This window comes from Esox lucius, chromosome 17 (genome assembly GCF_011004845.1).
Source record: "Esox lucius isolate fEsoLuc1 chromosome 17, fEsoLuc1.pri, whole genome shotgun sequence".
NCBI lineage: Eukaryota > Metazoa > Chordata > Actinopteri > Esociformes > Esocidae > Esox > Esox lucius.
The window spans coordinates 35,095,813-35,110,750 of NC_047585.1; the positions used below are offsets into that span (position 1 = coordinate 35,095,813).

General features: G+C 41.8%; 21 non-coding genes across 21 annotated transcripts; 8 read left to right on the forward strand and 13 right to left on the reverse strand.

Moving 5' to 3' along the window:
* Nucleotides 1–5,250: 5,250 nt before the first annotated feature.
* Nucleotides 5,251–5,322, forward strand: trnaw-cca. The gene has a single exon. It is a non-coding gene; the product is annotated as a tRNA-Trp (tRNA).
* Nucleotides 5,323–5,801: 479 nt separating this feature from the next.
* Nucleotides 5,802–5,874, reverse strand: trnak-uuu. The gene has a single exon. It is a non-coding gene; the product is annotated as a tRNA-Lys (tRNA).
* A 520-nt stretch (nucleotides 5,875–6,394) lies between these two features.
* On the reverse strand, nucleotides 6,395–6,467 carry trnak-uuu. The gene has a single exon. It is a non-coding gene; the product is annotated as a tRNA-Lys (tRNA).
* Nucleotides 6,468–6,618: 151 nt separating this feature from the next.
* trnaw-cca lies at nucleotides 6,619–6,690 on the forward strand. The gene has a single exon. It is a non-coding gene; the product is annotated as a tRNA-Trp (tRNA).
* Nucleotides 6,691–7,761: 1,071 nt separating this feature from the next.
* trnak-uuu lies at nucleotides 7,762–7,834 on the reverse strand. The gene has a single exon. It is a non-coding gene; the product is annotated as a tRNA-Lys (tRNA).
* A 151-nt stretch (nucleotides 7,835–7,985) lies between these two features.
* Nucleotides 7,986–8,057, forward strand: trnaw-cca. The gene has a single exon. It is a non-coding gene; the product is annotated as a tRNA-Trp (tRNA).
* A 479-nt stretch (nucleotides 8,058–8,536) lies between these two features.
* Nucleotides 8,537–8,609, reverse strand: trnak-uuu. The gene has a single exon. It is a non-coding gene; the product is annotated as a tRNA-Lys (tRNA).
* Nucleotides 8,610–9,129: 520 nt separating this feature from the next.
* On the reverse strand, nucleotides 9,130–9,202 carry trnak-uuu. The gene has a single exon. It is a non-coding gene; the product is annotated as a tRNA-Lys (tRNA).
* A 151-nt stretch (nucleotides 9,203–9,353) lies between these two features.
* trnaw-cca lies at nucleotides 9,354–9,425 on the forward strand. Its single transcript has one exon. It is a non-coding gene; the product is annotated as a tRNA-Trp (tRNA).
* Nucleotides 9,426–9,904: 479 nt separating this feature from the next.
* On the reverse strand, nucleotides 9,905–9,977 carry trnak-uuu. The gene has a single exon. It is a non-coding gene; the product is annotated as a tRNA-Lys (tRNA).
* Nucleotides 9,978–10,497: 520 nt separating this feature from the next.
* Nucleotides 10,498–10,570, reverse strand: trnak-uuu. Its single transcript has one exon. It is a non-coding gene; the product is annotated as a tRNA-Lys (tRNA).
* A 151-nt stretch (nucleotides 10,571–10,721) lies between these two features.
* On the forward strand, nucleotides 10,722–10,793 carry trnaw-cca. The gene has a single exon. It is a non-coding gene; the product is annotated as a tRNA-Trp (tRNA).
* A 477-nt stretch (nucleotides 10,794–11,270) lies between these two features.
* Nucleotides 11,271–11,343, reverse strand: trnak-uuu. The gene has a single exon. It is a non-coding gene; the product is annotated as a tRNA-Lys (tRNA).
* Nucleotides 11,344–11,864: 521 nt separating this feature from the next.
* On the reverse strand, nucleotides 11,865–11,937 carry trnak-uuu. Its single transcript has one exon. It is a non-coding gene; the product is annotated as a tRNA-Lys (tRNA).
* Nucleotides 11,938–12,088: 151 nt separating this feature from the next.
* trnaw-cca lies at nucleotides 12,089–12,160 on the forward strand. Its single transcript has one exon. It is a non-coding gene; the product is annotated as a tRNA-Trp (tRNA).
* A 480-nt stretch (nucleotides 12,161–12,640) lies between these two features.
* trnak-uuu lies at nucleotides 12,641–12,713 on the reverse strand. Its single transcript has one exon. It is a non-coding gene; the product is annotated as a tRNA-Lys (tRNA).
* Nucleotides 12,714–13,235: 522 nt separating this feature from the next.
* Nucleotides 13,236–13,308, reverse strand: trnak-uuu. Its single transcript has one exon. It is a non-coding gene; the product is annotated as a tRNA-Lys (tRNA).
* Nucleotides 13,309–13,459: 151 nt separating this feature from the next.
* Nucleotides 13,460–13,531, forward strand: trnaw-cca. Its single transcript has one exon. It is a non-coding gene; the product is annotated as a tRNA-Trp (tRNA).
* A 480-nt stretch (nucleotides 13,532–14,011) lies between these two features.
* On the reverse strand, nucleotides 14,012–14,084 carry trnak-uuu. The gene has a single exon. It is a non-coding gene; the product is annotated as a tRNA-Lys (tRNA).
* A 521-nt stretch (nucleotides 14,085–14,605) lies between these two features.
* trnak-uuu lies at nucleotides 14,606–14,678 on the reverse strand. The gene has a single exon. It is a non-coding gene; the product is annotated as a tRNA-Lys (tRNA).
* Nucleotides 14,679–14,829: 151 nt separating this feature from the next.
* On the forward strand, nucleotides 14,830–14,901 carry trnaw-cca. Its single transcript has one exon. It is a non-coding gene; the product is annotated as a tRNA-Trp (tRNA).
* Nucleotides 14,902–14,938: the final 37 nt, after the last annotated feature.

Below are 14,938 nucleotides of genomic sequence, written 5' to 3' on the forward strand. Positions count from 1 at the left end.
ATTCTCCTCCGTGTTGTTGCTACAACAATTACAGTGATAAGGCATTGTAATGATACTTAGCCTCGGGTGTTCAGGGTGAGTAGTTATGTTAATTATGTCCAAAAAGAGTCCCGGTGTAGAAAAGTTGGGTAAGAGGTCAACAGATAAATATTGCGTTGGTAAAACTCTAAAATAGAATTTTGACCAATTAGTTTATATCGAGTAAATTCGAAAAAGTTTGGCAGGTAGCCAGGTAGGTAACAGCAAGCAGAGTACAGCACGTCAACAATCCCACAATTTTAAGGAGATTTTCTTAATGTCTCTGCCCAAGCTGGAACAGACACTTATATATATATATATAGTGAGAAACACAGTGAGACCTCTTTCCATCTCTATGGACATCCCCATTTAAGGTATCTCTAATTTTACTGGAGTCAAGTGGGAATAAGACCTGAAACTCTACCGGCTGATCCTTTCTGATGACCCGATTTATTCTGGTAAAACCAGGTTATTAAGATAGATGAAGTTGGAAGACCCACCTACTTTACAAAACAAAAAACTAAATTGCCGTTTCACAAGAAAATCCCCTATGCGCCCCTTCCCCAAATTAACCTAGCCTAATACACACCACCTAATGGGACCCCCTCAGCCACAACCACCAATGGCACGAACGGGTCTCAATCTGCGACATAGCGATTCAGTTGCACTGCAAAGCAGGCTCTATCAGAGAATTCTAAAAGAGAATGTTAGGCAGTCCATCCAAGAACTGAATCTGATGTACACCTGGGGATGCAACCAGACAATAGTTTAAAAAACAAGAAAATCTACATCAGAAGGGCTAAACAGCCATACATTTTAAGTCAGGAACACATAGAAAAAGATAAATAAATACAAATACTTTTCATAGTGCTGTCATAAATGTACATCGTATGAAAATAAACTACTGGACCAGTGAAAATGTATGATTGCATTTCATTATTTGTTGTATCAGCTCTGTTAGCTACATTTACTATGTGCACAATTCAAGGGAAGGTTTGTCCAAAAGAATCAAAGATTATTTTACAACTATTGGCTACAATGGACTTGTATAATTCATATTTTAGAGAGATAAACTCACTTGACTGTTTCATCTCCCTGAAAACAACCTCAGAATCAAGAACACAGATTGCATAGAAGTTAGGTAGGCAGAGTGAGGATATTCCTAGATCTAACCTTTTCCTAGATCTAACCTTTTTCATTTGACACTTAATCGATAGTCTGTAACTTCCAGTCTTAACAAATGGGCTTAATGGGTGAATGATTATAAAATGGATGGCCACCAATTTCTTGATTTTCTTTTTACACTATCAAAGAAACAAAAAGTATTTAACAATGAATGACCATTGTATTAAGTAGCATTGTTTTGGCACACAACAACATTTATTAATATGGAATACATTTTGAGTCAAAGACAAATGTATTGTGACCAGCAGTTTAAAATACTGTCCTCCAAATAATTAGATAGTATGGTTTCTTTGAACATTAAACCACCACATTGTACCTCCTCTTTTCTTATCTTAAATCCAGACATTATGGCCATGGATTGGGTCGTTAAGGTGACAGGTTGCACTTGGGTTTGGGACCAACTAGAAGATAAATTTACATAGTGAACATGACAAAGCACAACAAAACAGGCTATTCCTTGAATACCTATTAAAACATGTTCAAAACAGGCTATTTCAAAAGCTTATTAAAACATACTATATACCATCAAAGTGCTTTCGAATTAATATTCACTGGAATAAGCATGGTCATTATCAAGGGAAGTGATCAGATTTCCTTGATAAGTTCCAGCTCTACGTAATATTTAGGTACGATACATTTTTGGAAACACATTTAAAATGCTTAATCAATGATTATAAGCTCATGTCAGTTCCCGGTATTGCCAGGAAATCCTCTGTCTTTGATTCCTGAATTCCATACATGGGAGATCTTTCCTTGCTGCTGATAGGAATGTGGTCAAAATGTCTCATGTTCCAACTGTCTGTGCATCCTGTCGTTTTCCTTTTGTTCTTTTTCTTCTTGCAACACTCATCCTGCCAATGTCCAATGATTCCACAATAGTGACTTGGTCCTGGTTTCTTTTTCAATGGGCTTTGAGTGTCTTTACATGTTGTTCCTTTTTCCAACTTATCCAGTTCAGCCATTTGTTCAGCCGACGCCCGAACACATTCTTTTTCATTCTATCTTTGAGGAATTTATCATTCCATTTTTCAATTTCTGAATACACAATCAACGACCAATGTGTTTCTTTGAATTTCTTTCCATATTTTCTGTATATCAAAAAAAACTCTAAAAATCTTCTTCTGGAACAATGGAATATTTTGGAATATCTCATGGTGACATTCATCTATTTTCAAACTCTTTTTGATCTCATATGCCAAGGATTTCACAATTTTCTAAATTACAACAGGAGGGCTGCAGTCCCTGTATTTACCACGTTGTTTAAAGACGTCTTTTTCTTCCCCTTACTTGTACAAGATTTAAATTATTACTACATACGCGTCAAACTGTTATCCAAATAACAAGGACTTCTAGATGAATACCGAAGCTTTACACTAAAGAGTGGCCTGTATTAGGACTTTACACATGTGTCACTTACTACTCAGTCTAGTAAGTACTTCATGCTTTGTAAGTGGGAAAACCTGTAAAATCGGCAGTGTATCAAATACTTGTTCTCCCCACTTTAACTGTTACACACTATATCTTATGTAATTTAGCTATTTCTGTTGAGTTGAAAGTTAAGTTTTAAGGCAAATATGTTTTGTAACATTTCTGTTGAGTAATAACCCTAAAAATGTAGGCCTTTGCCTGACATAACAGTTGTTAACAGATTATTATTTTTTTAAATACATTGTTAAAGTTAACCTTTGTGCGCCCCTCAAATTGACTACCCTTTGGACACCTTCGTGGACAGAAATGTACACGTACAATAAACTGATATAAAATATTCATACATTAATTTATTATTTAGGATTTTAACCCTTTAAATGCCAGTTTGATGGTTTGAATTCCCTTATTATTTATTACAAAAAATAAATAGAAGGGGCATGGGGCTTTGGTGGTGATTAGAGTCCGGGATATGTCAAAGATTACCACAAAAAATACATTATCTCACTGCCATTAGAGTATAAAACCATGCATTCTGTAATATAAGCATTTCATTTAGAAGAAAAGTAGTGATATTTGAAATTGTTACTGTATTCTACCACACACACGCGCATACACACAGGTGCGCACACACACACACACACACACACACACATGCGCACACACACACACACACACACGTGCACTCAAAAACTCCTATACCAGATTCAACCATTTTCCCATTGTAGGCCATCATAGTCATTCAATGAGTGCTTTTGACATACATTTCCAAACCTATTTAGTGATGTCTGTCCCATGGATCTAAATGTAGATCTAACTTATGTCACAGTTCCTATTGAAACATTAACCACCTGAGCATTCTTTGTGACTGAAGCCCCTGCTATCCGTGCCATCCAATTAATGAACCCTCCTTCAAAGTGACTTAGATCCATGTCTCTTGCCAACTTGATCCAAAATCGAGGTTAACTGCGCCTGCACAGCATTTTTATACATGCCTCAAGGCTTGATAGGTTATTACTTCTGTCAGTAGATCTGTGTGCCAGCATCTGCATTCATCATTTTCCTCCACTCATTTGATTAGGTTTTTCCTTTAATCCGTCACCCGTCTGTACATTCACTTATTTATGAAACAGAATGTAATGCATTTATTGTTTACATAAGCACAACCTCCATAAAATATTTTTAATTAGCTTTGTGTATTCTTTACAGTGAATTCAGAAGTTAAAGTAGAGAATTTTGTTTACAGATGTATCAACCCCTTTCAGGGGCCAGACACTTCACAATATTGTTATAGCCCTGAACAGGAACCAAATCCATAATCAAGGGTTTTAATAATCAGCTGACAAGTTTCTCAGAGCAGGTTTCCTAAAGAAAAGGAAGGGTTGAATAGGTGAACCTTTCCATTTTGTAGTCATATCAGACCCTTGCTCAAACCCTTCCCAGGGATATCAGAAACTATCCACATTAATCAAGGATTCACTAGCAAACATCTAATCTACATTGAAAGAAATACAAATGCAGAGAGTTGATAACATTATGATTTGAGATCAGTGTCCAGAAATCTCCATAAAATTGTTTGCACAAATTTGTTTACATCCTTGTGAGCATGTACTTTGTGTTGCAAAACATTTTTCAAACACAAAATAAATGTTTGTTCATTCATATTAACAGAAAAGTTGTTGAAGACATGGAAATATTGACAAAAACATGGATGAATAAAGTCTAGAAAAAAAATATTTCACAGCATTGTACCTATATAAACCTAGTATGTAACACAACAGAAGCGTTCTGGTGCGTGTGTAGACTACGGCCGCTTCATGAGTTATAACTGATCTTGTACATGACTTTGATAGAGGTATGATGAGTACTGTGACTAAGACATACAATAATCACACACAAATGTGTATAATGTCATTACATTTCTGAATCGCACCTAATAAACAGCTCAGACTTACCGTGCTATCTCCCGTCACTAATAAAGGATCGAGGGCTGAATAATTATGGTCAGTCAGTGACCAGATTCTTGGATTGGATGCATGTTGAAGGTTATATTGTCACAACCCGGCTCTTAGAAGGTGACAAGCTAGGGAGTCCACACATTGGCATTAAAGGAGTAACAAATGTTTATTAAAAACTAACAAAGTACAAAACTACAAAGGAAAACAAACCTGTAAAGTGTGAAAGTACGCATATGAGTGGAGATGCCTGGATGAGTTTAAAATGTGTTAGTGTTGAGGGATGCGCCTAACCAAAACAGAATCAACCAAATCACAAAGCAAAATGGTCCTTGTGGGGGGACAGAGGCCAGGACAAATTCCAGAAATCTCAGTGACACTCAAAATTCCGTTGGGTTTACACTCGACGAAATGCTGCAAACCCTTTGGCATTAAATAGGTCACGCCCGAACAGGGACTTGAACCCTGGACCCTCAGATTAAAAGTCTGATGCTCTACCGACTGAGCTATCCAGGCTCGGTGCAGTCTGCCTTGGTCACGTTGTGTCGCAGGAAATACCCACTTCAAACAGTCACAAAATCACTGATTCTCTGTTCTGAGGGTCAGAAAATGTATGTAGAGTCATGCTAAAGTGTCGTGCCAAAAAACCCAGGGCCTTTCCTTATAGGACCTCGTGGCGCAACGGTAGCGCGTCTGACTCCAGATCAGAAGGTTGCGTGTTCAAATCACGTCGGGGTCATGCGTTTTATACAAACAAGATGAGGTTGACTTGCATTGCAGACAAGAAATAATCCAAACATAGAGTAGGCCTAGCCATCCCTGTTCCTGGAAATGTACTCTGCTCTCGGTGTTGTGTTCAATTGGGAACACAGGCTTTATGACAATTTTCAGAAATCTCACTGACACTCAAAATTCCAGTGGGTTTGCACTCGACAAAATGCTGCAAACCCTTTGAGCTTTTTGACCAATTGCAGAAATCTCACTGACACTCAAAATTCCGGTGGGTTTGCACTCGACAAAATGCTGCAAACCCTTTGAGCTTTTTGACCAATTGCAGAAATTTCAGTGACACTCAAAATTCCATTGGGTTTACACTCGACGAAATGTTGCAAACACTTTGAGCTTTTTGACAAATTCCAGAAATCTCAGTGACACTCAAAATTCCGTTGGGTTTACACTCGACGAAATGCTGCAAACCCTTTGGCATTAAATAGGTCACGCCCGAACAGGGACTTGAACCCTGGACCCTCAGATTAAAAGTCTGATGCTCTACCGACTGAGCTATCCGGGCTCGGTAAGCTCCTTCACACCACCCTGGTGTCCCAGTCCAATCTCTATATTCCTGCAATGAATGGATTTGCCATGGAATCAACAAAGCAATGAGGCATCAACATGAAGTGTTGTGTTTCCTTGGGATCAGGGTCAAAGTTTTGACAAATTCAAGACATTTCAAAGACCCCAATAGCTGTGTCGGTGGGAGAGCATCTACAGACAACGTGAGAGAGTTCCGAAAGTCACAGCTTCCATTGTGGGTGTGCTGATCTGCGTGTATACCTGTGAAAAGTCCATATTAATGTCAGTGTGAAAAACTAAAGTAACGTATTGCATGAACTCTGTGGCAGTAAAATTTCAACTTGTCAGCATTTCATGGATAACATACAGAATAAACAAATGTGTGAGGCTACAGGGGGCATTTCATGGAGTTTTGTGTTAAATTTGGAATCCAGTCGAAATGTGGGAACATTCCAAAGCTTCCCCGGAAGAGGGATATATAAATGGCCCATGCTGAACTGCAAGGTAGAGATACTCTTCGCCTGAACAGGGACTTGAACCCTGGACCCTCAGATTAAAAGTCTGATGCTCTACCGACTGAGCTATCCAGGCTCGGTGCAGTCTGCCTTGGTCACGTGGTGTCGCAGGAAATACCCACTTCAAACAGTCACAAAATCACTGATTCTCTGTTCTGAGGGTCAGAAAATGTATGTAGAGTCATGCTAAAGTGTCGTGCCAAAAAACCCAGGGCCTTTCCTTATAGGACCTCGTGGCGCAACGGTAGCGCGTCTGACTCCAGATCAGAAGGTTGCGTGTTCAAATCACGTCGGGGTCATGCGTTTTATACAAACAAGATGAGGTTGACTTGCATTGCAGACAAGAAATAATCCAAACATAGAGTAGGCCTAGCCATCCCTGTTCCTGGAAATGTACTCTGCTCTCGGTGTTGTGTTCAATTGGGAACACAGGCTTTATGACAATTTTCAGAAATCTCACTGACACTCAAAATTCCAGTGGGTTTGCACTCGACAAAATGCTGCAAACCCTTTGAGCTTTTTGACCAATTGCAGAAATCTCACTGACACTCAAAATTCCGGTGGGTTTGCACTCGACAAAATGCTGCAAACCCTTTGAGCTTTTTGACCAATTGCAGAAATTTCAGTGACACTCAAAATTCCATTGGGTTTACACTCGACGAAATGCTGCAAACACTGAGATTTTTGACAAATTCCAGAAATCTCAGTGACACTCAAAATTCCGTTGGGTTTACACTCGACGAAATGCTGCAAACCCTTTGGCATTAAATAGGTCACGCCCGAAACAGGGACTTGAACCCTGGACCCTCAGATTAAAAGTCTGATGCTCTACCGACTGAGCTATCCGGGCTCTGTAAGCTCCTTCACACCACCCTGGTGTCCCAGTCCAATCTCTATATTCCTGCAATGAATGGATTTGCCATGGAATCAACAAAGCAATGAGGCATCAACATGAAGTGTTGTGTTTCCTTGGGATCAGGGTCAAAGTTTTGACAAATTCAAGACATTTCAAAGACCCCAATAGCTGTGTCGGTGGGAGAGCATCTACAGACAACGTGAGAGAGTTCCGAAAGTCACAGCTTCCATTGTGGGTGTGCTGATCTGCGTGTATACCTGTGAAAAGTCCATATTAATGTCAGTGTGAAAAACTAAAGTAACGTATTGCATGAACTCTGTGGCAGTAAAATTTCAACTTGTCAGCATTTCATGGATAACATACAGAATAAACAAATGTGTGAGGCTACAGGGGGCATTTCATGGAGTTTTGTGTTAAATTTGGAATCCAGTCGAAATGTGGGAACATTCCAAAGCTTCCCCGGAAGAGGGATATATAAATGGCCCATGCTGAACTGCAAGGTAGAGATACTCTTCGCCTGAACAGGGACTTGAACCCTGGACCCTCAGATTAAAAGTCTGATGCTCTACCGACTGAGCTATCCAGGCTCGGTGCAGTCTGCCTTGGTCACGTGGTGTCGCAGGAAATACCCACTTCAAACAGTCACAAAATCACTGATTCTCTGTTCTGAGGGTCAGAAAATGTATGTAGAGTCATGCTAAAGTGTCGTGCCAAAAAACCCAGGGCCTTTCCTTGTAGGACCTCGTGGCGCAACGGTAGCGCGTCTGACTCCAGATCAGAAGGTTGCGTGTTCAAATCACGTCGGGGTCATGCGTTTTATACAAACAAGATGAGGTTGACTTGCATTGCAGACAAGAAATAATCCAAACATAGAGTAGGCCTAGCCATCCCTGTTCCTGGAAATGTACTCTGCTCTCGGTGTTGTGTTCAATTGGGAACACAGGCTTTATGACAATTTTCAGAAATCTCACTGACACTCAAAATTCCAGTGGGTTTGCACTCGACAAAATGCTGCAAACCCTTTGAGCTTTTTGACCAATTGCAGAAATCTCACTGACACTCAAAATTCCGGTGGGTTTGCACTCGACAAAATGCTGCAAACCCTTTGAGCTTTTTGACCAATTGCAGAAATTTCAGTGACACTCAAAATTCCATTGGGTTTACACTCGACGAAATGTTGCAAACACTTTGAGCTTTTTGACAAATTCCAGAAATCTCAGTGACACTCAAAATTCCGTTGGGTTTACACTCGACGAAATGCTGCAAACCCTTTGGCATTAAATAGGTCACGCCCGAACAGGGACTTGAACCCTGGACCCTCAGATTAAAAGTCTGATGCTCTACCGACTGAGCTATCCGGGCTCTGTAAGCTCCTTCACACCACCCTGGTGTCCCAGTCCAATCTCTATATTCCTGCAATGAATGGATTTGCCATGGAATCAACAAAGCAATGAGGCATCAACATGAAGTGTTGTGTTTCCTTGGGATCAGGGTCAAAGTTTTGACAAATTCAAGACATTTCAAAGACCCCAATAGCTGTGTCGGTGGGAGAGCATCTACAGACAACGTGAGAGAGTTCCGAAAGTCACAGCTTCCATTGTGGGTGTGCTGATCTGCTTGTATACCTGTGAAAAGTCCATATTAATGTCAGTGTGAAAAACTAAAGTAACGTATTGCATGAACTCTGTGGCAGTAAAATTTCAACTTGTCAGCATTTCATGGATAACATACAGAATAAACAAATGTGTGAGGCTACAGGGGGCATTTCATGGAGTTTTGTGTTAAATTTGGAATCCAGTCGAAATGTGGGAACATTCCAAAGCTTCCCCGGAAGAGGGATATATAAAGGGCCCATGCTGAACTGCAAGGTTGAGATACTCTTCGCCTGAACAGGGACTTGAACCCTGGACCCTCAGATTAAAAGTCTGATGCTCTACCGACTGAGCTATCCAGGCTCGGTGCAGTCTGCCTTGGTCACGTGGTGTCGCAGGAAATACCCACTTCAAACAGTCACAAAATCACTGATTCTCTGTTCTGAGGGTCAGAAAATGTATGTAGAGTCATGCTAAAGTGTCGTGCCAAAAAACCCAGGGCCTTTCCTAGTAGGACCTCGTGGCGCAACGGTAGCGCGTCTGACTCCAGATCAGAAGGTTGCGTGTTCAAATCACGTCGGGGTCATGCGTTTTATACAAACAAGATGAGGTTGACTTGCATTGCAGACAAGAAATAATCCAAACATAGAGTAGGCCTAGCCATCCCTGTTCCTGGAAATGTACTCTGCTCTCGGTGTTGTGTTCAATTGGGAACACAGGCTTTATGACAATTTTCAGAAATCTCACTGACACTCAAAATTCCGGTGGGTTTGCACTCGAAATAATGCTGCAAACCCTTTGAGCTTTTTGACCAATTGCAGAAATCTCACTGACACTCAAAATTCCGGTGGGTTTGCACTCGACAAAATGCTGCAAACCCTTTGAGCTTTTTGACCAATTGCAGAAATTTCAGTGACACTCAAAATTCCATTGGGTTTACACTCGACGAAATGTTGCAAACACTTTGAGCTTTTTGACAAATTCCAGAAATCTCAGTGACACTCAAAATTCCGTTGGGTTTACACTCGACGAAATGCTGCAAACCCTTTGGCATTAAATAGGTCACGCCCGAACAGGGACTTGAACCCTGGACCCTCAGATTAAAAGTCTGATGCTCTACCGACTGAGCTATCCGGGCTCTGTAAGCTCCTTCACACCACCCTGGTGTCCCAGTCCAATCTCTATATTCCTGCAATGAATGGATTTGCCATGGAATCAACAAAGCAATGAGGCATCAACATGAAGTGTTGTGTTTCCTTGGGATCAGGGTCAAAGTTTTGACAAATTCAAGACATTTCAAAGACCCCAATAGCTGTGTCGGTGGGAGAGCATCTACAGACAACGTGAGAGAGTTCCGAAAGTCACAGCTTCCATTGTGGGTGTGCTGATCTGCGTGTATACCTGTGAAAAGTCCATATTAATGTCAGTGTGAAAAACTAAAGTAACGTATTGCATGAACTCTGTGGCAGTAAAATTTCAACTTGTCAGCATTTCATGGATAACATACAGAATAAACAAATGTGTGAGGCTACAGGGGGCATTTCATGGAGTTTTGGGTTTAATTTGGAATCCAGTCGAAATGTGGGAACATTTCAACGCTTTCCCGGAAGAGGGATATATAAAGGGCCCATGCTGAACTGCAAGGTTAAGATACTCTTCGCCTGAACAGGGACTTGAACCCTGGACCCTCAGATTAAAAGTCTGATGCTCTACCGACTGAGCTATCCAGGCTGTGTGCAGTCTGCCTTGGTCACGTTGTGTCGCAGGAAATACCCACTTCAAACAGTCACAAAATCACTGATTCTCTGTTCTGAGCGTCAGAAAATGTATGTAGAGTCATGCTAAAGTGTCGTGCCAAAAAACCCAGGGTCTTTCCTTATAGGACCTCGTGGCGCAACGGTAGCGCGTCTGACTCCAGATCAGAAGGTTGCGTGTTCAAATCACGTCGGGGTCATGCATTTTATACAAACAAGATGAGGTTGACTTGCATTGCAGACAAGAAATAATCCAAACATAGAGTAGGCCTAGCCATCTCTGTTCCTGGAAATGTACTCTGCTCTCGGTGTTGTGTTCAATTGGGAACACAGGCTTTTTGACAATTTTCAGAAATCTCACTGACACTCAAAATTCCGGTGGGTTTGCACTCGACAAAATGCTGCAAACCCTTTGAGCTTTTTGACCAATTGCAGAAATCTCACTGACACTCAAAATTCCGGTGGGTTTGCACTCGACAAAATGCTGCAAACCCTTTGAGCTTTTTGACCAATTGCAGAAATTTCAGTGACACTCAAAATTCCATTGGGTTTACACTCGACGAAATGCTGCAAACACTGAGATTTTTGACAAATTCCAGAAATCTCACTGACACTCAAAATTCCAGTGGGTTTGCACTCGACAAAATGCTGCAAACCCTTTGGCATTAAATAGGTCACGCCCGAACAGGGACTTGAACCCTGGACCCTCAGATTAAAAGTCTGATGCTCTACCGACTGAGCTATCCGGGCTCTGTAAGCTCCTTCACACCACCCTGGTGTCCCAGTCCAATCTCTATATTCCTGCAATGAATGGATTTGCCATGGAATCAACAAAGCAATGAGGCATCAACATGAAGTGTTGTGTTTCCTTGGGATCAGGGTCAAAGTTTTGACAAATTCAAGACATTTCAAAGACCCCAATAGCCGTGTCGGTGGGAGAGCATCTACAGACAACGTGAGAGAGTTCCGAAAGTCACAGCTTCCATTGTGGGTGTGCTGATCTGCGTGTATACCTGTGAAAAGTCCATATTAATGTCAGTGTGAAAAACTAAAAGTAACGTATTGCATGAACTCTGTGGCAGTAAAATTTCAACTTGTCAGCATTTCATGGATAACATACAGAATAAACAAATGTGTGAGGCTACAGGGGGCATTTCATGGAGTTTTGTGTTAAATTTGGAATCCAGTCGAAATGTGGGAACATTCCAAAGCTTCCCCGGAAGAGGGATATATAAATGGCCCATGCTGAACTGCAAGGTAGAGATACTCTTCGCCTGAACAGGGACTTGAACCCTGGACCCTCAGATTAAAAGTCTGATGCTCTACCGACTGAGCTATCCAGGCTGTGTGCAGTCTGCCTTGGTCACGTTGTGTCGCAGGAAATACCCACTTCAAACAGTCACAAAATCACTGATTCTCTGTTCTGAGCGTCAGAAAATGTATGTAGAGTCATGCTAAAGTGTCGTGCCAAAAAACCCAGGGTCTTTCCTTATAGGACCTCGTGGCGCAACGGTAGCGCGTCTGACTCCAGATCAGAAGGTTGCGTGTTCAAATCACGTCGGGGTCATGCATTTTATACAAACAAGATGAGGTTGACTTGCATTGCAGACAAGAAATAATCCAAACATAGAGTAGGCCTAGCCATCCCTGTTCCTGGAAATGTACTCTGCTCTCGGTGTTGTGTTCAATTGGGAACACAGGCTTTATGACAATTTTCAGAAATCTCACTGACACTCAAAATTCCAGGTGGGTTTGCACTCGACAAAATGCTGCAAACCCTTTGAGCTTTTTGACCAATTGCAGAAATCTCACTGACACTCAAAATTCCGGTGGGTTTGCACTCGACAAAATGCTGCAAACCCTTTGAGCTTTTTGACCAATTGCAGAAATTTCAGTGACACTCAAAATTCCATTGGGTTTACACTCGACGAAATGCTGCAAACACTTTGAGCTTTTTGACAAATTCCAGAAATCTCAGTGACACTCAAAATTCCGTTGGGTTTACACTCGACGAAATGCTGCAATCCCTTTGGCATTAAATAGGTCACGCCCGAACAGGGACTTGAACCCTGGACCCTCAGATTAAAAGTCTGATGCTCTACCGACTGAGCTATCCGGGCTCTGTAAGCTCCTTCACACCACCCTGGTGTCCCAGTCCAATCTCTATATTCCTGCAATGAATGGATTTGCCATGGAATCAACAAAGCAATGAGGCATCAACATGAAGTGTTGTGTTTCCTTGGGATCAGGGTCAAAGTTTTGACAAATTCAAGACATTTCAAAGACCCCAATAGCTGTGTCGGTGGGAGAGCATCTACAGACAACGTGAGAGAGTTCCGAAAGTCACAGCTTCCATTGTGGGTGTGCTGATCTGCGTGTATACCTGTGAAAAGTCCATATTAACTGTCAGTGTGAAAAACTAAAGTAACGTATTGCATGAACTCTGTGGCAGTAAAATTTCAACTTGTCAGCATTTCATGGATAACATACAGAATAAACAAATGTGTGAGGCTACAGGGGGCATTTCATGGAGTTTTGTGTTAAATTTGGAATCCAGTCGAAATGTGGGAACATTCCAAAGCTTCCCCGGAAGAGGGATATATAAAGGGCCCATGCTGAACTGCAAGGTTGAGACTACTCTTCGCCTGAACAGGGACTTGAACCCTGGACCCTCAGATTAAAAGTCTGATGCTCTACCGACTGAGCTATCCAGGCTCTGTGCAGTCGGCCTTCGTCACGTTGTGTCGCAGGAAATACCCACTTCAAACAGTCACAAAATCACTGATTCTCTGTTCTGAGCGTCAGAAAATGTATGTAGAGTCATGCTAAAGTGTCGTGCCAAAAAACCCAGGGCCTTTCCTTATAGGACCTCGTGGCGCAACGGTAGCGCGTCTGACTCCAGATCAGAAGGTTGCGTGTTCAAATCACGTCGGGGTCATGCGTTTTATACAAACAAGATGAGGTTGACTTGCATTGCAGACAAGAAATAATCCAAACATAGAGTAGGCCTAGCCATCTCTGTTCCTGGAAATGTACTCTGCTCTCGGTGTTGTGTTCAATTGGGAACACAGGCTTTTTGACAATTTTCAGAAATCTCACTGACACTCAAAATTCCAGGTGGGTTTGCACTCGACAAAATGCTGCAAACCCTTTGAGCTTTTTGACCAATTGCAGAAATCTCACTGACACTCAAAATTCCGGTGGGTTTGCACTCGACAAAATGCTGCAAACCCTTTGAGCTTTTTGACCAATTGCAGAAATTTCAGTGACACTCAAAATTCCATTGGGTTTACACTCGACGAAATGTTGCAAACACTTTGAGCTTTTTGACAAATTCCAGAAATCTCAGTGACACTCAAAATTCCGTTGGGTTTACACTCGACGAAATGCTGCAAACCCTTTGGCATTAAATAGGTCACGCCCGAACAGGGACTTGAACCCTGGACCCTCAGATTAAAAGTCTGATGCTCTACCGACTGAGCTATCCGGGCTCTGTAAGCTCCTTCACACCACCCTGGTGTCCCAGTCCAATCTCTATATTCCTGCAATGAATGGATTTGCCATGGAATCAACAAAGCAATGAGGCATCAACATGAAGTGTTGTGTTTCCTTGGGATCAGGGTCAAAGTTTTGACAAATTCAAGACATTTCAAAGACCCCAATAGCTGTGTCGGTGGGAGAGCATCTACAGACAACGTGAGAGAGTTCCGAAAGTCACAGCTTCCATTGTGGGTGTGCTGATCTGCGTGTATACCTGTGAAAAGTCCATATTAACGTCAGTGTGAAAAACTAAAAGTAACGTATTGCATGAACTCTGTGGCAGTAAAATTTCAACTTGTCAGCATTTCATGGATAACATACAGAATAAACAAATGTGTGAGGCTACAGGGGGCATTTCATGGAGTTTTGTGTTAAATTTGGAATCCAGTCGAAATGTGGGAACATTCCAAAGCTTCCCCGGAAGAGGGATATATAAAGGGCCCATGCTGAACTGCAAGGTAGAGATACTCTTCGCCTGAACAGGGACTTGAACCCTGGACCCTCAGATTAAAAGTCTGATGCTCTACCGACTGAGCTATCCAGGCTCTGTGCAGTCGGCCTTCGTCACGTTGTGTCGCAGGAAATACCCACTTCAAACAGTCACAAAATCACTGATTCTCTGTTCTGAGGGTCAGAAAATGTATGTAGAGTCATGCTAAAGTGTCGTGCCAAAAAACCCAGGGCCTTTCCTTGTAGGACCTCGTGGCGCAACGGTAGCGCGTCTGACTCCAGATCAGAAGGTTGCGTGTTCAAATCACGTCGGGGTCATGCGTTTTATACAAACAAGATGAGGTTGACTTGCATT